Source organism: Eubalaena glacialis, chromosome 17 (assembly GCF_028564815.1).
Source record: "Eubalaena glacialis isolate mEubGla1 chromosome 17, mEubGla1.1.hap2.+ XY, whole genome shotgun sequence".
Lineage (NCBI taxonomy): Eukaryota > Metazoa > Chordata > Mammalia > Artiodactyla > Balaenidae > Eubalaena > Eubalaena glacialis.
Window position 1 is genome coordinate 54,172,937 of NC_083732.1, and position 23,296 is coordinate 54,196,232.

At 40.6% G+C, this 23,296-nt stretch overlaps 1 protein-coding gene across 4 annotated transcripts in view; it reads right to left on the reverse strand.

Moving 5' to 3' along the window:
• NCALD (neurocalcin delta) overlaps positions 1-23,296 on the reverse strand; it is a 439,751-nt gene that overhangs the window by 350,837 nt on the left and 65,618 nt on the right. The window lies entirely within an intron of this gene.

The following is a 23,296-nucleotide window of genomic DNA, read 5'->3' on the forward strand; positions in this document are numbered from 1 at the left end:
TGCATTCAGCATGCCTGTGCTGCTACATGCCATGTGAAAACACCATTTCCCAAACATTTCTCTCTCTTCTAAAAACAGCACTCTGTGGTATCATTTGGTCTGCACTTGACGCAAAGATTATTTTTATATTAAGTCTGCTTCTATTTTTCTCTCGTTAGACCATGACAGTTAATGAATTTCTATCAGAACCAGTGCTTCAGAAAACCCAATGCACCAAAACGAATGAAGAGAGAGCTCAGTGCTCATGGTGTTAAGTACCAACAGATGATCCAGAACAAGTAGATAAAGGGACCACTTTTTATGATTCTTATTTAAGTGAAACATCAAATTTTTCAAGTTCTCATTGAAGAGTCCCCTAGAGAAATGCAGACCTCCGTTAGAGAAACACTGAGCTAGCCCACCATCTCCTCCATGGCTTCCTAACCATAGTGCATTATGAAGCCACTCTGAGTGCAGCCTCCCCTTCTGGGGTCCACAGCTCCACCTGTCACCTCCTGTTGCTCATTCAGAGTTACCAGAATGTCCACTAAAACCCCAAGCCATGCACTAAAAGATCAAAAGTACTCTGGATAGACAACCTACAACTAAATAGGCCAGAAAGACTAGGAAGTAGGCAGCCTGAGACATACACCATCAGTTCATGGTCAGGGGTGGACATCTGTCGCGTCTGCCTTCCCAGCATCCACCGGGACAACGCTCCTTGGCTGCTCGCAGTCTCTGCCTTCTGGTAAGTGGATGGGCAGAATGACCCAGCTGACTCGCTCTTCCAGGAATTTGAATCTCCAGGGAAAGAATGTCAGGATGGAAAACAATTGTTGCCCATTCATTCATCTGGATGTGAATGCTGAAAAGACTATCCCTTAGTTGCCCAACATTTAGAACCCCAGAACTGTCCAACTTCTTTTCTGAGGCCAGGTCATGTACTATTCATTCTTTTCCTTCAACTCTGGGAGCTGCCCGATAGCCTTCCAGTGGAATCCTTTTTTGGCTTAAGTAGCCAGAGTTCGTTTCTGTACCCCAACTGATAAATATTCCAACATGAATTTCTAAACATAAACAATCTCAAACAGGGCCGTGATTACATGAACAAATGCAACTGTGTTTGCCTTTAGGTTCCCAAAACAGAAGTGATCTCATCCCCAAACGCTGTTTATGCTGTATATTCAGTTGCTGCAACCCCAGGATTAACCCTTCTTCTTCCACCCTCCGGCCCCAGAGCTCTGAGAATCTCCCACCAAGAGGAGAGGACACTGACGAAGGTCAGTCCCCACACTGCCAGGGTGCGGGGCAAGTCACTGGATGCTCATGTGAGACAGGTTTATGGTCTTCTAAACCATCCCCAGACCCCTCAAACATGTGCTACTGGGGCAAGGAGGGCTGAGGGGGAACCAACGGATAGCTCCCCACATCTCCATGGCACAACTAGGTTCAAATACAAAAAATATCTGCTGAATCATTTTATATTCTTTGACTCTTTTTAGGAACGTTGTTCCCTCCCCTCCTGCACATCTGTAGAGCCATTTCTACTTCTACAATTGATGCAGGTCAAAAACAAACAGCATTCCACAGACAGAGAGCCCCTTAGGGTCAGGGACTAAATCTTATTGGCCTTGGAAACCTCAGGGTCATGCACAGTGCCTACATGTAGTACCTGTTCAATGAACCTGTTCATGGTGCTAGATGATCAATTACTCGATCAATCCTAGGATATACACAGGCACTTCTGGAACATCATCACCACCATCATCATCATAGCAAACACTGATACAGCAACTCCTCTGTGCCAGGCACTGTTCTAAGAATCCATCACTGAGAGACACAATAAAATGTAATAGATATTAAGCCAAAGCTGAAGTTACTTTGTTATTTTTGTTTGTTTTTGTTTTTGTTTATTGACTTTTATTTATTTATTTATGGCTGTGTTGGGTCTTGGTTTCTGTGCGAGGGCTTTCTCTAGTTACGGCAAGTGGGGGCCACTCTTCATCGCGGTGCGCAGGCCTCTCATTATCGCGGTCTCTCTTGTTGCGGAGCACAGGCTCCAGACGCGCAGGCTCAGTAATTGTGGCTCACGGGCCTAGTTGCTCCGCGGCATGTGGGATCTTCCCAGACCAGGGCTCAAATCCGTGTCCCCTGCATTGGCAGGCAGATTCTCAACCACTGCGCCACCAGGGAAGCCCCTACTTTGTTATTTTTGGATGACATGAGAATATTTATTATTTTCATCTTATGTCTAAAACAGATAAAAGGGAGAATATATAAACACCCTCCTACGAGAGAACAGTCTTTTCATTAATTGTGGCTTGAAGATGGGAACTGAAACAGAAACTTCAACATCTCTTACTGTCATTAATACTGTAACTAACCAATTAAAGGAAAAGTTAAATCAAAAAGCACTCAGTACAAGTTAACAGACAGATACATGTAAGAGATTAACCCTACGGTACTTAGCAAAGTTAGCAAGATTGTCCCTTAAGAGCAAAAGGAAAGGAAAAGATAAGGAGTTTTGGAAATTTTAGTGATCCTTAGAAATAAAATGTCAAAATTAAAAACAATTCTAAATATCCAATTTCTTTATCCCTTGCTTGAAATACTAGAAAGAGCCAGTACTTCATTGCTCATGAAATGCAATTCAACAATTTTTGAGTTTTATTTCTCTCAGTTGTCCCATCCTAGTAAATGGCCAAACATCTGCACAGCTGTTCAAGCCAGCAGAGGCACGGAGAGGGGAAAAAAAAAAAAAAAAAAAAATATATATATATATATGACATATATATATATATATAAAACCATTGTCTATAGCAACTAAACTGAGTTTCTGCTGTATTGATGATATGAAAAGCACAAAAATTACGTACCACACAGGAACACAAACTTTCTGTCATGGATGTTTGAGCTAGTGTGTAAAGTTAAGTGGTGTCAGTGGGCGGTACCCTTGCAAAGTGCCCACGACTAAATGAGTCTCTTACTAGAATTTCATGCTTTATTCTTTGGTGCTTTGTTCCTTTCTGTATGTGTATCCTCATCTGCTCACGTACTCACTCATTCAACTAGCATTTACGGAGGACCCAGCCTGCTTTAATTTGAGACTCCTTCAGTGGAGTCCAGCCTATGATAAAATATCAGATTCATCAGTTCTTCTCACCCCAGGCAGTTGAAAAACCCCAGGCTAGAGACTCCACAGCACTGGGAAAATGAAAAAGCTAAAAAGCAGAAGGGGCTTTGAGGCCTGAAGGGGGAGTGGAAAAAAGAAGAAAGAAACAGTTGGAGAGATGCTCTCCAGACCCAAAATAGAAATGCTGAGCCGAGGCAACAGATTTCAATCTGCTAATCTGAAAAGTCACATTACTTTGTCCTGATGTGAATCAGTGAGGTTTTTTTTTTTTTCATATCCGTCCCGGTATTTCCACTGCCCCATACACAGGCACCACCTCCCAGTGAAGCCCATCTGCAGGCTGCCTGTTTCCTCCAGAACATGAGGGGGCAGGGACAGAGTGACAGTGGGTAGGGTGGGGATGTGAACAGTTCCAGGAACCACTCGAGCCCCTGTCCCAGCTACTGGCAGATCCCCAAGGAATGTTCACATCAAACCTTTGAGAGGTTATTCCTCCATTTTCAAAGGCATAAATATAAAGCTGAGGCCTTTATTGTTATCCAGTGGAAAACGCCAAGGGCAGGGGCAGTGAACCTTTGGGGTTTTTTTGTTTGTTTGTTGTTTTTTGTTTTTAATTTTTATTGGAGTATAGTTGATTTACAATGTTGTGTTACTTTCTGCTGTATAGCAAAGTGAATCAGTTATACATATACATATATCCACTATTTTTTAGATTCTTTTCCCATACAGGCCATTACAGAGTATTGAGTAGAGTTCCCTGTGCTATACAGTAGGTCCTTATTAGTTATCTATTTTATATATGGTAGTGTCTATATGTCAATCCCAATCTCCCGATTTATCCCTCCCCTCCTTTCCCCCCGGTAACCATAAGACTGTTTACTACATCTGTGACTCTTGCTATAAATAAGTTCATTTGAACCATCTTTTTTAGATTCCACATATATTTGTCCTTCTCTGCCTGACTTGCTTCACTCAGTATGACAATCTCTAGGTCCATCCATGTTGCTGCAAATGGCATTATTTCATTCTTTTTTATGGCTGAGTAATATTCCACTGTATATATGTACCACATCTTCTTTATCGATTCCACTGTTGATGGACATTTAGGTTGCTTCCATGTCCTGGCTATTGTAAATAGTGCTGCAATGAACACTGGGGTGCATGTATCTTTTCGAATTATGGTTTTCTCTGGGTATGTGCCCAGGAGTGGGATTGCTGGATCATACAGTAACTCTATTTTTAGTTTTTTCAGGCACCTCCATACTGTTCTCCACAGTGGCTATACCAATTTACATTCCCACTAACAGTGTTCAGCTTTTTACCCCCATCACCTGTATCCTTCCTTCCTGACCTCATCTCCAATTTTAAACTCCTCCTGAGCTGTAGGAGTCATCTATTGCGGCACTAATATTATAAACATCACCACTATCCTCCCCCCCAAAAAAAATCCAGCACATTTCTACCCCACCACATTTCCAAGCAGATAGGGTTGTAGGGTTTTTCTTGGCAGTTTTTAATAATTTTATAAATATATATAATTTTATAACTATACATGAGTCTCAATTATTCAAGACAAACAAGTCTTTAGAAAACCCACCCAAATTCTTTGAGCTATTAGTTTCACCTTCCTGTACCCAACATACAGTTGCTAACAAGTAATGAAATGAGTCATTTTTCTTCACACTCCCTTTCCCTTGACCATGAGGACAATAAATACTGAAATGATCAAAATGCAGGCAGCCTGGAGAAGTCCAAAACATGGCAGGTTATGTGTTTGGGAATTATCATGAAGATGTTGAGCCAGAAATAATTCTTGCCCCAAGAAGGACAGCTCCCTCCTCACTTACTCTTTCTAAAATGTATTTTATGTCTTGAGTTCTGGTTTCCTAGGACCTTATTTATTTGCTGTGAAGATCAATTGAAACTTTTGGCCCAAGGTAAGAGAAGGTTTGTATCTCTAATATCACCTTGCAGTTCATCAGAGCTTTGTTCAGTAGTCCCAGAATCTTTATTGCGCCCCTACTCTGTGAGTGGTGTGGTGCTGGGCCCAGAGGACACACCACAAACGAGACAGAGTTCCGCCCTTGTGAGGCTTGGGGCATAGCCTGGGAGGCAGCCATTAATTACATAAATAGCCATTTAATTACAAGCGTGAAATAGTTCTAACAGAACACTAGTGAAAACCATTTCCTTTCAAGACGTGTGCTTAGGGAGGAGTGAGAAAATCAGCAGTGAGGCAGGCATATGCCCACAGGTTAACGTCTGACTGTGAGGCATGTCTGAAAAGGAACCTTCCACTTAATTTTTTCTCATACTCTGAGAAAGCAGCATGAGCATTGCACCCCATGTCATCAGTGCAAAATGCACAAATTTATGTTAAATTAAAATACTGGAGGAAAGTCCTGCTCTGACCTCCTCTAAGCTTTACCCCTCTCCATCTGCCCCTGGACACCTACCCTTAAGCTCATTTCTAATAATTCCAGCAGAAACATTAACTGATAACGTGTGTATTGGGTGATCATGGCCTGGCTCTGAATTATTTGCATTTTAAAAGAAGATTCCTGAAGACTGAAAGAAATCTTTCTGATTCTAGAAATTAAAATGATAAAATGATGTTGTCTGTTGCACCCATCAAACCTCCCCCAAACTGCTCTCCAATCCTAACCCACATCAAGAAATGGGTTCACCCCATGAGTTCTCCCTCCCATTGTGCAAACCCTTGATTGTTCCCTTATTTCTATTTCTGCTTATTTCCAGCACACTGGCTTCTGGGGCACCTAAAATGACAAGGAAACACATGAAGCCATTTTAAACAAAAACTGAACCTAAATCTACAGCCAGTGTCAGGATATCAAACTCAGATCAGGTAACACTGAAAAAAAAAAAGCATAATTCAAACATTTAACTCTGCTATGGTTTTTTTCGCATCCTTCAACTGTGTACTTTTAAGTGACACAGAATCATCCTGTTACACACACACACACACACACACACATACACCCCAATTGTCCTTATATGACCCTGACATAATTTCCTTTTAACAAGGACTTTCCAGGAAGAGAATCTAGTAAAGTACCAGTAGGAGTTACCTTTCTGAATCACCACAACTGCCTTCTGATACCACAGAACACTAGTATTTTGAACTGTGAAATAATATAAACCAGATTCAAAAAGTTAAACATGAAACTTTCAGGCAGCCTAAGCAGTATCGTTTGTTCCTTGGCTTCATTGAGGAATTTGTAGCTCAAGATCTCATTCCAGATACTGTTACATTAATACACCTCACAATCCTGCAGCAGGAAGCAGGAGCCCAACGAAAGAGGGAGCAGACATATAGAATAGAGAACTAAACCAAATCACAGCTAGCAAACAGACTTCCCCTTTCATATTATACTGGGGCCTGTTTTTCCTGCCCTTCTATCTTTCCTAGTCTAATAACATCATTTTCCATCTGGCTTCCCAACGCCAGAATCCTTTTCATCACATGCTCCACATTTGCTCCACTCCGTTGAATTACAATTTACGTTTCCAGTCCTCCAGTTTTAACACTCTTGTTCTACACAATTGGCTTTATCTTCAGTGTTTCAGCCACAGACTCACACGAGAACTAATTTTGTTGTCTACCATGATCCAAAGCCCTAAATGTTTAAAGGAGAGAGAGATGATACTTCCTGCATTCCTGGGCCGGGTCCGCGCTGTTGAGGTTTATCAGGTTCATCAAGAGACTGTACACCCACCAACAGGTGCAGACCAAGAGTGATCAGGGAGATCACACACCACAGCTTTAACACTCCAGAGGCTGCCCGCTGCACCCAGAAAATTCCACTACTTCCACAGCCCACAAGGCCCTGGGTAACCTGTGTTCACCTCCATCTCCAGCCTCACTTCACATCATGCACAATTTCTACCTTCATGTTCAAGCCACTCTGGCCTCCCTTCTACTCCCCTCATAAACTAAGCTGTACCCCACCCAGGGCCTTTGCACTTGGTGTTTTCTCTGCCTAGAATGTTCTTCCCACTGCTCTTCAGAAGGCTAGAGCTACTTGTGTCTTGGATCTTAGCCTAAAACTCATCCTCTAGCCCCCAAAGGGGCTTCTCCCGATACCCAACCTAAAGCCACCTCCCCACCCCAGCCCAGTTACTCTCAATTCTATCACCCTGCTGATTTCCTTCATTCCATGTATTATTTCTGAAATAATCTAGTTTTTTTCCCCACATATCTGTCTTGACCACTGCTGTATGTCAATGTCTAGTTCATTGTAGCTACTCAATAAATATTTGCATGACAAGATAATTAAGAAATTAAGTTGTTTCTTCTCTTTGTATTTCTCTCTCCCTTGTTCCATGAAAGTAGCCAAGTCAACTTCTCTTAGAAAAATCTTGCTTTTCAAAGTGCAAAGTGAAGCTGTTAGCAAGATATTTCCTTCCTGACATTTTCCCCTAAAGCCTGAGTTCATTGAAGGTATTAGATAAATGCCTTTAAATACAACAAACGGACAAGTGAAAAAAATGAACTGACACTGGCAAAAAGAGATGGGATGTGGCAGAGATAGATGACCTACCACCAAAGATTCATAGTCCCCTTTCTACAGTGTACAATGGCTGCTGGGAAGCAACTGCTTCACCGGGGACCACATATCCAGCCCCCACCCCCGGCACCCAAGCAAGGCCACGTGAGCAGTTTCACCAATAGAAAGTAGGAGGAAGTGATTGGGTCCCTGCCTGGCCAAGGGCTTCATCCTCCATATTCTTTTTCTCTTTCCACATACTGGGAAGCAAAGGACTCTGAAGCCCAGGAGGATGGTGAATTCATAAGATGGAAACACCTTGGGTCCCTGAGTCAGCACCAAGGAAAAAATTAATATTTATTATGGTAAGCACTGAGGTTCATTGGTTGGTTGCCTCAAGAGTTGCCCACCATGGCCAGCACAAGTTGGGCATGGCTGGGAGACACAGAGAGGGAAGAACCAGACCACCCCCTGGTAACAATGCCCTGAGGATGTAGTGAGGTTTATGTGTGGTACAGCTAAGAAGTCTGGGCCCTATGCCCAGGCCCCAGTTCCACTGTTTGCAATTAGAGGCTTTTTGCCTGTTTTCTAAGTGCTTTAACCATAAGCCTCATCGATTCTGGTGCAACCCTGTAAGGAAAGGGGCCTCAAGAATGGCTAAGATTACACTCTCAGCTCCAAGTCAAATTTAAATTAATTTTTAAAATAAGCATGTAATAGTTCTTACACATCTGTATTTTTTAGACTGAAATTTCTACCTGCTACATTAGTTGAATAAATAAACTGAGAGTAGTAACCCCAGTCACAAAGATCAGAAAGCCAAAACAAACAGAACATTCTTAGCAAAAAAAGAGTATAAAATTAATGAAATTCAATTAATCACTAGTCCCCCAATGCCACAGCAGGGAGAATTTCCTAACTGGAGCAAGTATGTTGGGGCGGTGGTGACGTAGGAAGATTCCAGAGCTCACCTCCTCCCATGCACACACTGAGTCTACAGCTACATACGGAACAATTCCCTCTGAAAAAGACCTGAAAACCAGCTGTGCGGCTGCTTCACATATACAAACAAGAAAAGAGTCACATCGAGGCAGGCAGGATAGGCTGAGCCGTGGTACTGCCATAAACCCCACCCCAGGGCAGCGACCCACAATTGGGAGGGAACTCACAAACCCGGAGCGTCCCCCTGAGGAGAGAGGGGTTCATACCCCAACATCAGCACCCCAACATTTAAGACCTGCACTTGAGAGATGAGCCTCCAAAACATCTGGCTTTGAAAAGCAACGGGGCTCACATCCATGAGACCCAAAGCACTGTAGCGAACTGAGAAACGCCTCTTTAAGGGCACACACTCACTCGCCAGGGTCCAGCTCAGAAGCAGCTGTTTGAGAAGCACCCAGACTTTACGTCAAAGAGTTCATTTGCAAATATTAAAGCACTGGCCTGAGGGGCTGGGGCCAGTTGGGAACCTCTCCGGGGATGGAGGGCACCATTTCAGCACTCTCCCTCTAGGTAAAGCCAGCAGGCACCATGTTTTTTTTTCTCTTTTTCCTTGGAGGGTGTCACCCTTGCACTCTCCCTCTGCCAGGCTCCACAGCACCACTGTCTCCCAGAGGGGAGTTGTTACATACGTCTGGTGTTCTGGTTTTTATGTCCAGTATCTCAGTTTTTTCATCTAGTGTCCTGGTTTTTGCAGCTTCCACCCAGGGGACATCCCTTGAACAGCTGGCTCTAGTGACCAGGGAGGCTTCCCTTTCTGGGTCCCATAGGACTAAAACAATCAGAGAGACAGTTCCTGGCAGGCTACCACCCCAGGACACCGCACAGACAGCAGACTGAAACACAACCCCAGTCTCTCTGTGAAAGACGCCGATTTGCTTGTCCTGGGCACTTCAGTCTGAGAGTCAGGTTTCAGGTTGGCACACAGCTGGAGGCTACAGAGGGGCTCTCAGGGAACATAGTCTGGGGGACACCATCTTTTCGCTCTCCCTCTGCCTCACTATAGCTCACCAGGATCTCCCAGAAAGGAGGTTATATGCTCTTCTAGAGCACTGATTTTTATGACTGTCACCCAGGGGACACCTCCAAATCACCTGGTCTGGTGGCCAACAGTGCTTACCCTTGTGGTCCCACAGGACTGTATATATTTGCATACTTTGAAAGCTGCTGCCTGAGGCTCTGGCTTCCAAGCAGGTGCTGATCTAGGTGCTGACTGAGAGCTCACAGTCATGGTCATAAAGATGTTCATCAACTTGGAATAAGAATGGATGGAGCAAGGATGCTGCTGTCTTTCAGACCCCTTTATCTGGATTCCTGAACACAATTACAGCGGACCCTTGAACACGGGTTTGGACTGTGTGGGTCCACTACATGCGGATGTTTTTTCACTAAATACGAACTATAGTTCTACACAATCCGCAGTTGGTTGAATCCGCAGATGTGAACCATGGATTTGGAGGGCCAACTGTAAAGTTATATGTGGATTTTTGACTGCTTGGAGGGTCGGTGCCCCTAACCCCTGTGTTGTTCAAGTGTCAACTGTATTTGACAAATATTTATTGAGCACCAACTATATACCAGACACTTTTCTACAAGCTTGAGATATATAAGTGTGCGAGGCTAACAGAAATGCTCCCCTGTGGAGCTTAAACTCATGCAGTAGTAAAAATATATATATCACTTATTGTTTTTAGAATAAACTGAGTTGATCTACAGAACTGATAAGATGATAAGACTTTGTTAGATCAGTAGTGACTTTCAAATAGTACATAAAAATAATCCACATTATCTTCTAATTGTTAAGTAAAAGCTCCAATTGCCAAACGAAATGTACATTTTTTATTAAATGTACAAACACAAGCCAAACAAAACCCTTAGAAAAAGTAAAAACTAAGAAAACTTGACACAGAGAATATAAATTGTTGCTGTTCTTAGACAGGTAAAGCAAAAATAACATATATAAAGGGAAGCACATTCTGAGAGCAACTCTGATGGGGAAAATAGCAACCAAATGAAACATTTTTGTTATAAAATGTCTGCTAAGAAATGCAGTTCTGAGGGAGACTGAGACTTCAGTTTCAGTTAAGAATGTTAGTGCTTCGTCCCCGGGAGAACACACAGCGCGCCTCAGGCTGATGCAACGTCACGCCGGCCTCTGCCGCCGCAGGCTCAGCCTGCACTCCGTACCCCTCTCTCCCCCCGGCCTGAGTGAGCCAGAGCCCCCTAATCAGATGCTACTTTAATCCCATCCAGTCTGAGCGAAGAACAGATGCCCTCAGGCGACCTACATGCAGACACGGGTCCAAATCGAAACCTGAACCACAGGAATTGTGCGAACAAAGAAGAGAAAGGGAAATCTCTTCCAGCAGCCTCCAGAGCAGCGGATTAAATCTCCACAATCAACTTGATGTACCCTGCATCTCTGGAATACCTGAATAGACAACGAATCATCCCAAATTGAGGCGGTGGACTTTGGGAGCAACGATATATATTTTTTTCTCCTTTTTCTCTTTTTGAGTGTGTATGTGTATGCTTCTTTGTGTGATTTTGCCTGTATAGCTTTGCTTTTACCATTTGTCCTAGGGTTGTGTCTGTCAGTTGTTTTTTGTTTTAGGGGTTTTTTTTTGTTTTTTTTGGGGGGGGTTTGTTTAAGAATTATTTTTTATATTAATAACTTTATTTTATTTTATTTTTCTTTCTTTCTTTTTTTTTTCCCTCCCTTTTCTTCTGAGCCGTGTGGCTGACAGGGTCTTGGTGCTCTAGCCAGGGGTCAGGGCTGTGCCTCTGAGTTGGGAGAGCCAAGTTCAGGACACTGGTTCACAAGAGACCTCCCAGCTCCACGTAATATCAAATGGTGAAAATCTCCCAGAGATCTCCATCTCAACGCCAAGACCCAGCTCCACTCAACAACCATCAAGCTACAGTGCTGGACACCCTATGCCAAACAACTAGCAAGACAAGAACACAACCCCACCCATTAGCAGAGAGGCTGCCTAAAATCATAATAAGGCCACAGACACGCCAAAACACACCACCGGACGTGGACCTGCCCACCAGAAAGACAAGATCCATCCTCATCCACCAGAACACAGGCACTAGTCCCCTCCACCAGGAAGCCTACACAACCCACTGAACCAACCTTAGCCACTGGGGACAGACACCAAAAACAATGGGAACTATGAACCTGCAGCCTGCGAAAAGGAGACCCCAAACACAGTAAGTTAAGCAAAATGAGAAGACAGAGAAACACACAGCAGATGAAGGAGCAAGGCAAAAACCCACCAGACCTAACAAATGAAGAGGAAATAGGTAGTCTACCTGCAAAAGAATTCAGAATAATGATAGTAAAGATGATCCAAAATCTTGGAAATACAACGGAGAAAATACAAGAAACGTTTAACAAGGACCTAGAAGAACTAAAGAGCAAACAAAAAGTGATGAACAACACACTAAATGAACCTAAAAATCCTCTAGAAGTAATCAATAGCAGAATAACTGAGACAGAAGAACGGAAAAGTGACCTGGAAGATAAAATAGTGGAAATAACTACTGCAGAGCAGAATAAAGAAAAAAAGAATTAAAAGAATTGAGGACAGTCTCAGAGACCTCTGGGACAACATTAAAGGCACCAACATTCGAATAATAGGGGTCCCAGAAGAAGAAGAGAAAAAGAAGGGAACTGAGAAAATATTTGAAGAGATTATAGTTGAAAACTTCCTTAAAATGGGAAGAGAAGTAGTCAATCAAGTCCAGGAAGTACAGAGAGTCCCATACAGGAGAAATCCAAGGAGAAACATGCCAAGACACATACTAATCAAACTATCAAAAATTAAATACAAAGAAAAAATATTAAAAGCAGCAAGGGAAAAACAAACAGATAACATACAAGGGAATCCCCGTAAGGTTAACAGCTGATCTTTCAGCAGAAACTCTGCAAGCCAGAAAGGAGTGGCAGGACATATTTAAAGTGATGCAAGGGAAGAACCTACAACCAATATTACTCTACCCAGCAATGATCTCATTCAGATTCGATGGAGAAATTAAAACCTTCACAGACAAGCAAAAGCTAAGAGAATGCAGCACCACCAAACCAGCTTTACAACAAATGCTAAAGGAACTTCTCTAGGCAGGAAACACAAGAGAAGGAAAACACCTACAATAACAAAGCCAAAACAATTAAGAAAATGGTAATAGGAACATACATGTTGATAATTACCTTAAATGTAAATGGATTAAATGCTCCCACCAAAAGACACAGACTGGCTGAATGGATACAAAAAAAAAGACCCATAAATATGTTGTCTACAAGAGACCCACTTCACACCTAGGGATACATACAGACTGAAAGTGAGGGGATGGAATAAGATATTCCATGCAAATGGAAATCAAAAGAAAACTAAAGCAGCAATTCTCATATCAGACAAAACAGACTTTAAAATAAAGACTATTACAAAAGAAAAAGAAGGACACTACATAATGATCAAGGGGTCAATCCAAGAAAAAGATATAACAATTGCAAATATTTATGCACCCAACATAGGAGCACCTCAATACATAAGACAAATGCTAACAGCATCTCCGCTTTTATAAGGGGAAATCGACAGTAGCACAATCATAGTAGGGGACTTTAACACTCCATTTTCACCAATGGACAAATCATCCAAAATGAAAATAAATAAGAAAACACAAGCTTTAAATGGCACACTAAACAAGATGGACTTAATTTATATTTATAGGACATACCATCCAAAAACAACAGAATACCCTTTCATCTCAAGTGCTCCTGGAACATTCTCCAGGATAGATCATATCTTGGGTCACAAATCAAGCCTTGGTAAACTTAAGAAAATTGAAATTGTATCACGTATCTTTTCCAACCACAATGCTCTGAGACTAGATATCAATTACAGGAAAAAACATCTGTAAAAAATACAAATACATGGAGGCTAAAAAATATACTACTTAATAACCAAGAGAACACTAAAGAAATCAAAGAGGAAATCAAAAAATACCTAGAAACAAATGACAATGAAAACACGGCGACCCAAAACCTATGGGATGAAGCAAAAGCAGTTCTAAGAGGGAAGTTTATAGCAATACAATCCCACCTCAAGAAACAAGAAACAAATAAACAACCTAACCTTACACCTAAAGCAATTAGAGAAAGAAGAACAAAAGAACCCAAAAGATAGAAGAAGGAAAGAAATCATAAAGATCAGATCAGAAATCAATGAAAAAGAAATGAAGAAAACAATAGCAAAGATAAATAAAACTAAAAGCTGGTTCTTTGAGAAGATAAACAAAATTGATAAACCATTAGCCAGACTCATCAAGAAAAAAAGGGAGAACACTCAAATTAATAGAATTAGAAATGAAAAAGGAGAAGTAACAACTGACACTGCAGAAATACAAAGGATCATGAGAGATTACTGCAAGCAACTATATGCCAATAAAATGGACAACCTGGAAGAAATGGACAAATTCTTAGAAATGCACAACCTTCTGAGACTGAACCAGGAAGAAATAGAAAATATGAACAGACCAGTTACAAGCACTGAAATTGAAACTGTGATTAAAAATCTTCCAACAAACAAAAGCCCAGGACCAGATGGCTTCACAGGCCAATTCTATCAAACATTTAGAGAAGAGCTAACACCTATCCTTCTCAAACTCTTCCAAAATATAGCAGAGGGAGGAACACTCCCAAACTCATTCTACGAGGCCACCATCACCCTGATATCAAAACCAGACAAAGACGTCACAAAGAAAGAAAACTACAGGCCAATATCACTGATGAACAAAGATGCAAAATCCTGAACAAAATACTAGCAAATAGAATCCAACAGCACACTAAAAGGATCATACACCATGATCAACTGGGGTTTACCCCAGCGACGCAAGGATTCTTCAATATACGCAAATCAATCAATGTGATACACCATATTAACAAATTGAAGAATAAAAACCATAGGATCAACTCAACAGATGCAGAAAAAGCTTTTGACAAAATTCAACACCCATTTATGATAAAAACCCTCCAGAAAGTAGGCATAATAAAGGCCATATGTGAAAAACCCACTGCCAACATCATTCTCAACAGTGAAAAACTGAAACCATTTCCACTAAGATCAGGAAAAAGACAAGGTTGCCCACCACTCACCACTTTCAACATAGTTTCCAAAGTTTTAGCCACAGCAATCACAGAAGAAAAAGAAATAAAAGGAATCCAAATCGGAAACGAAGAAGTGAAGCTGTCACTGTTTGCAGATGACATGATAATATACATAGAGAATACTAAAGACGCTACCAGAAAACTGTTAGAGCTAATCAATGAATTTGGGAAAGTAGCAGGATATAAAATTAATGCACAGAAATCTCTTGCATTCCTATACAATAATGATGAAAAATCTGAAAGAGAAATTAAGGAGACACTCCCATTTACCACTGCAACAAAAAGAGTAAAATATTTAGGAATAAACCTACCTAAGGAGACCAAAGACCTGTATGCAGATAACTATAAGACACTGATGAAAGAAATTAAAGATGACACAAACAGATGGAGAGATATACCATGTTCTTGGAAAGGAAGAATCAACATTATGAAAATGACTATACTACCCAAAGCAATCTACAGATCAATGCAATCCCTATCAAACTACCACTGGCATTTTTCACAGAACTAGAACAAAAAATCTCACAATTTGTATGGAAGCACGAAAGACCCCGAATAGCCAAAGCAATCTTGACAAAGAAAAACGGAGCTGGAAGAATCAGGCTCCTGGACTTCAGACTATACTACAAAGCTACAGTAATCAAGACAGTATGGTACTGGCACAAAAACAGAAATATAGATCAATGGAACAGGACAGAAAGCCCAGAGATAAACCCACGCACATATGGTCACCTTATCTTTGATAAAGGAGGCAAGAATATACAATGGAGAAAAGACAGCCTCTTCAATAAGTGGTGCTGGGAAAACTGGACAGCTACATGTAAAAGAATGAAATTAGAACACTCCCTAACACCATACACAAAAATAAACTCAAAATGGATTAAAGACCTAAATGTAAGGGCAAGCACTATAAAACTCTTAGAGGGAAACACAGGCAGAACACTCTATGAGATAAATCACAGCAAGATCCTTTTTGACCCACCTCCTAGAGAAATGGAAATAAAAACAAAAATAAACAAATGGGACCTAATGAAACTTAAAAGCTTTTGCACAGCAAAGGAAACCATAAACAAGACAAAAAGACAACCCTCAGAATGGGAGAAAATATTTGCAAATGAAGCAACTGACAAAGGACTAATATCCAAAATTTACAAGCAGCTCATGCAACTCAATATCAGAAAAACAAACACCCAATCCAAAAATGGGCAGAAGACCTAAAGAGACATTTCTCCAAAGAAGATATACAGATTGCCAACAAATACATGAAAGGTTGCTCAACATCACTAACCGTCAGAGAAATGCAAATCAAAACTGCAATGAGGTATCACCCCACACCAGTCAGAATGGCCATCATCAAAAAATCGACCAACAATAAATTCTGGAGAGGGTGTGGAGAAAAGGGAACCCTCTTGCACTGTTGGTGAGAATGTAAATTGATACAGCCACTATGGAGAACAGTATGGAGGTTCCTTAAGAAACTAAAAATAGAACTACCATAAGACCCAGCAATCCTACTACTGGGCATATATCCTGAGAAAACCATAATTCAAAAAGAGTCATGTACCACAATGTTCATTGCAGCTGTATTTACAATAGCCAGGACATGGAAGCAACCTAAGTGTCCATCGACAGATGAAGGGATAAAGAAGATGTGGCACATATATACAATGGAATATTACTCAGCCATAAAAAGAAACGAAATTGAGTTATTTGTAGTGAGGTGGATGGACCTAGAGACTGTCATACAGAGTGAAGTAAGTCAGAAAGAGAAAAACAAATACCGTATGCTAACACATATATATGGAATCTAAAAAAAAAAAAAATGGTTATGAAGAACCTAGGGGCTGGACAGGAATAATGACGGAGACGTAGAGAATGGACTTGAGGACATGGGGAGGGGGAAGGGTAAGCTGGGATGAAGTGAGAGAGTGGCATGGACACTTATACACTACCAAATGTAAAACAGATAGCTAGTGGGAAGCAGCCGCATAGCACAGGGAGATCAGCTCAGGGCTTTGTGACCACCTAGAGGGGTGGGATAGGGAGGGTGGGAGGGAGACGTAAGAGTGAGGAGATATGAGGATATATGTATATGTATAGCTGATTCACTTTGTTATAAAGCAGAAACTAACACACCATTGTAAAGCAATTATCCTCCAATAAAACAATAATAAATAAAAGAATGTTAGGGCTTCCCTGGTGGCACAGTGGTTAAGAATCCGCCTGCCAATGCAGGCTACACGGGTTCGAGCCCTGGTCCGGGAAGATCCCACATGTCATGGAACAACTAAGCCAGTGTGCCACAACTACTGAGCCTGCGCTCTAGAGCCCGTGGGCCACAACTACTGAGCCTGCGTGCTGCAACTACTGAAGCCCACGTGCCTAGAGCCTGTGCTCTGCAACAAGAGAAGACACCGCAATGAGAAGCCCGTGCACCGCAACGAAGAGCAGCCCCTGCTCACCGCAACTAGAGAAAGCCCGTGTGCAGCAACAAAGACCCAGGGCAGCCAAAAATAAATAAAAATAAATAAATAAATAAATTTATTTTAAAAAAAGAATGTTAAATGCGAAGACTCTACAACCACACAAAAAGTTCAAGGGAAAATTAACCAACCCCTGTGGAGAAAAGGGAACCCTCTGGAAAAAAGGGAACCCTCCTACACTGTTGTTGGGAATGTAAATTGGTGCAACCACTATGGTAAACAGTGTGGGGGTTCCTTAAGAAACTAAAATAGAGTTACCATATGATCCAGCAATCCTACTCCTCGGCATATATCCAGAAAAGATGAAAACTCTAATTCAAAAAGATACATGCACCCCAGTGTTCACAGCAGCAATATGTACAATAGCCAAGACATGGGAGCAACCTAAGCGTCCACTGACAGATGAATGCGTAAAGAAGGTGTACTCTGTGTGTGTGTGTGTTTGTGTATATATACACAATGTGTGTATATATATACACAAGGAATATTACTCAGCCTTAAAAAAAGAATGAAATAATGCCATTTGCAGCAACATGGATGGACCTAGAGGTTATCATACTAAGTGAAGTAAGTCAGACAGGGAAAGACAAATATCATGTGATATCACTTATATGTGGAGTCTTAAAAAAAGATGCAAATGAACTTATTTACAAAACAGAAATCAACTCACAGACATACAAAGCAAATTTATGGTTACCAAAGAGGAAAGAGAGGGAGAGATAAATTAGGAGTTTGGGATTAACAGATATACACTACTATACATAAAAGAGATAAACAACAAGGAACGACTGTATAGCACAGGGAACTACATTCAATATCTTGTAACAACCTATAATGGAAAAGAACTGAATCACTTTGCTGTACACCAAAAACTAACACATCGTAAATCAACTATACTTCAATTAAATAAATAAATAATTAAAAAATAATAAACCACTCTTTCCAGTAGTTTTCTCCATGGTAGGTTTGACTTTGTGCACAGGCATTTTAAACTAGAGTTTGTCCTAACTCTCTACTCCTTGATAAGCTCCCTAGGGGTGGGAGTTATAGCTGATCTGATTGCTAGAACCAAGTTTATCTCATTTGCTCAGATAGTACAGTGTTCCCTGTATTTTGCAGAACTTAATGAAATTCTAACCAACACATTAGGAACAAGTTACTAACATAATATGTGTCTGTGTGATATGAAATTACAGCAGGAAACACACAAGGCCACAAATATGAACTGTTTAAGTAAGATTAGCTACTTCTGCATATTGTTAAAAAACGTTGCAACTTCTTATCCATTCATTTTGTCATGTCACTTGCTGACAGAATAAGCAATAGTAGTCACCAAACTTAATTCCATTAAGTAAGTTAACTTCTTTCTTTAACATGTGGAAAATATCATTCTTTGGTTCAGGCTGGGAAACAGTCCAATTCATGAAATCAACGTTCTAAGGAAGCCTAGTTTGGGATTCACTTCTGTGAAAAATCTCCTAGCAATTCATCCATCACATCCATTCTATGAGTGTCCAACAAACCTTTCTGAATGCTGTGGAAGCCAGCAGGTGGTCAGAGTATGCTACATTACATTTGCCTGGATCCCCAGAGGGAACTCTAAAATAAAAAAGATAGGCCCTTACGCCCAGACTCAAATCCTAACCAATAAGCAACTATGTTGTAGTCTTAAGTTGTTGACCAAGTAGCTTCTACCCACTTAAGATGATAACCTCAGCTCACCTGAGTTGGAAATCTCTTTTTTGCTTATAGGATAAGTGATTTTCCAACCACAGGAAAGTTTAGAATTAAAGATAGGAATGAAATCACTCAAACTTAAACTTATGTGTTAAATTTAGGAGTTAAGTTTTGTAATCATCAGGACACTTTGTATGCATTTGGTATTTATTTGTAAAATTTAAGAACATCTCACATTTTAAAATCTGACAGATTTTTTTAAATTTTCAGTTTAAAATGTATGATGACTTTAAGAGTCTGAAGGTGAATGTGCATCATTTAATTTAGCATTTATTCACTTATTAGCAATTATTAAGCATATTCTTTGTACCCAGAACTAGAAGAATGAAAAGGAATTAATACAGTATTTTAGGGCTGAAAGGGCCCTGTTGCAAAGAAGTTTATATACTGGTGCTTGGGGTTGAATTCTGGGCCCCAAAACTTCATATGTTGAAGTCCTAATGCCCAGTGTCTCAGAATGTACCTTATTTGGAAATAAGTCATTGAACGTGTAATTAGTTAAATTACGATGAGGTCATACTGGAGTACGGTGGGCCCCTAATCCAATAAGACTGGTAAGAAACACCTTAATCTCTGATTTCTAGGCTCCAGAACTGTGAGACAATAAATTTCTGTTGTTCAAAGCCACTAGGTTCCTGGTACTCTGATATGGCAGGCCCAGCAAACTAATACAACTAGTTATTTACTTATTGCCTCTTAGCTCCAAGCCCAGCATTCTCTTTTCTTCTCTGTGATGTTGAGGATGGGACTCTGCAAAATTGATTTCACTAACTCTCTTGTCAGCTGGCTTCCTGGAAGTTTCTGCCAGTACAAGGCACTAGAGAGAGACTCGAAGCTGAGAGGAGAAAGAAGGGACTTCCTTCTGGTTTCTCGTTTCTGTCAGCATTACACCAACAACAGTACAAGGCTGGCCTCAGTCCCCAGTTTCTCTCCACAATGCCAACACTAACCATCCCATGTCTCCCTGGATGTGCTGGCAGCTGGGCCACACCCTCCTGGCAGTCAAACTGCCAGCTGCTGCACAACGTCACCAACCAGGCTGCACCCACCTGAGGTCCAGCCCATCCCCTCCAGGCCCCTCCCCAGAGCTCCTAGGTCTCATCTTCCTACCTCTTCCCTGCTGCTTCTTGCAGTTACTACCTCTGAGTGACTTCAGCATTTCCTTTTTGCACTTTCTGATTTCCAGTACACGCAGAACCAACTCCCTGTGTGAAACCTCTGCTATTTGAAATACTTAGTGTGGTTTTGGGTTTTCTGACTGGATCCTGACCGATTTAGCTTACAACCCCCATAGAGAGACAAATATACAAAAATTTAAAAACATAAGCAGGTCAAGATTCACGATAAATAATGTTTGCAATGGTGCAGGTAAACACTCCCAATTTGATGTTGATGAGAATAAAAACTAACTCAAATTTTCTGCTGGGAAGTTTGGGAAAATGAATCTAAAGATAAAATGTACACAGACTGAGTCCTAGAATCCCACTGCCAGAACTGTATCCTAAGGAACTAATCAGATAAATGCTCAAGATTCATGTACAAGTATGCCCATTGCAATATTGTTTATAATAGTAAAAAAAAAAAAAAAAATTTACCAAAGATGTCCATCTACAAATCACTGATTAGTTAAATTATTTTACATACATACACACACACACATACACACAAATACACACACAAGAAATCCTAAGAAGCTATTAAAATAATGGAGCTCTATATTTTTTGACATGGAAATATACTCGTATCACAGAACATTACATGACAAAAGCAGATTTCCAAATAACAGGTATAGCATTAAAAAAATGTGGAAAATAATTATAATTATTTCATAACAAATACGTACAAAAAGTAATTATTTCTGGCTGGTAGGAATTCCGGTAATCAAAGTGCCAGTTGCCTTGGGGCAAAGAGAAGTGTTCTATTAATAATAGTCACATAGCCATGGGGCGACCTGGCCCTGCCCTTCAGCAGGTCAGAACCAGCCCCATGGCCCCATGGTCAGCTCAAACAGCCATGTGGGCACATAGTCACACCCTGTAGGTGGGCAGCTACCTAATGCCTCCCCAGGCCACACAGGAAGCCTACTCTGCAACCAGTGGCCCACATCCTCCATACTAGGCTTCCTAGCCAACCAGGCCAGGGGCCAGCCCTGTCTACCAGTGAGCCAAAGTAGTCAGCCCCTCCACAACAGGAGGGTACACACAGCCCATAAGGGGGGCACCCTCAGAGCATACAGCTCCGGTGACAAGAGGGGAGTGTGCTGCTGGGCCCCACAGGACGTCCCCTACATAAGGCCACTTCTCCAATATCGGGAAACACAACTGACCTGCCTGATACCTAGAAATAAACACAAAGAACTGGGCAAAATCAGGAGACAAAGAAATATGTTCCAAACAAGACAAAACCTCAGAAAAGGAACTAAATGAAATGGAAATAAGCCATTTACCTAATAAATAGTTCAAGGTAATGATTTTAAAGATGCTCACTGAACTTAGGAGAAGAATGGATGAACACAGCAAGAATTTCAACAAAAAGTTAAAAAATATAAAGAAGAACCAAACAGAAGCTTAAGAATACAATGACTGAAATTTAAAAATACCCTAGAAGGAGTCAACAGTAGATTAGATGATACAGAAGAATGGATCAGTGATCTGGAAAACAGAGTAGTGGAAATCACTCAAGCTGAATGGAGAAAAGAAAAACAATTTTTAAAAATGGGGATAGTTTAAGAGACCTCTGGAACAATACCACACATACTAAAATTCACATTATAGAGGTCCCAGAAGGAAAAGAGAGAAGGGGGCAGAAGAAATAATAGCTGAAAACTTCTCTAACTTGGGAGATGAAACAGACATCCACGTCCAGGAAGCACAGACAGTCCCAAACAAGATGAACCCAAAAAGGTCCACACCAAGACACATTAAATTAAAATGTCAAAAATTAAACAATCTTAAAAGCAGCAAGAGGAAACCAGCTACTTACACACAAGGAAACTCCCATAGACTATCAGCTGACTTTTCAGCAGAAACTTTGCAAGCCAGAAGAGAGTGCACAACATATTCAAAGTAATAAAAGGGAAAAAAAACTACAACCAAGAGTACTTTAGCCAGCAAGGTTACCTTTAGATTTGAGGAAGAGATAAAGAGTTTTAGAGACAAACAATGCTAAAAGAGTTCAGCATTACTAAACTGGCTTTACAAGAAATGTTAAAGGGACTTCTCAAAGTGGAAAAGAAAAGGCTACAACTAGAAATGTGAAAATTATGAAAGGAAAATCTCACTGGTAAAGGCAAACATACAATAAAGGTAATATAATCAATCACTTATAAAGCAAGTAGTAAGGTTAAAAGACAAAAGTAGTAAAATGATCTATATCTGCCATAAGTAGCAAAGGGATACACAAAACAAAAAGATGTAAAATATGATGCCACAACATTAAATGTGGGGCTAGAGGAGTAAAATGTAGGCCTGTTAGAATGCATTCAAACTTAAGAGATCATCAGCTTAAAATAATCACTGATATATAGGTTGTTATATATGAACCTCATGGTAACCACAAACCAAAAATCTAAAATAGATACACACCCACACAAACGAGAAAGGAATCCAAACATACTACTAAAGGTAGTCACTGAATCGCAAGAGAAGAGAGCAAAAGGAGAAGAAACAAAAAAGAACTATAAAAACAACCAGAAAACAATTAACAAAATGGCAGTAAGTATGTATTTATGTATCAATAAACACACAGAGTGGCTGAATTAATTTTTTAACAGCCCCATATATATGCTGCCTACAAGAGACACACTTCACATCTAAAGACATACACAGACCGAATGTGAAGGGATGGAAAAAGGTATTCTATGCAAATATAAACAAAAAAAACCCAAAAAGATTAGTGAGGATGTGGAGAAAAGGGAACCCTCATGCACTCTGGTGGGACTGTAAATTGGTGCAGCCTTTATGGAAAACAGTATGGAGGTTTCCCCACCCACAAATTAAAAATAGTACTGTCATATGGTTCAGCAATTTCTCTTCTGGGTATTTACCCAACAAAAACAAAAAAACTAATTCAAAAAGATATATGCACCCCAGTGTTCACTGCAACATTATTTACAGTAATGAAGAGATGTAAGCAACCTAAGTGTCTACTGATATATGAATGGATAAAGAAGATGTATGTACATATACACAATGGAATATTACTCAGCCATAAAAAGAATGAAATCTTGCTATTTGCAACATGGATACTCCTAGAGAGTATTATACTAAGTGAAATAAGTCAGACA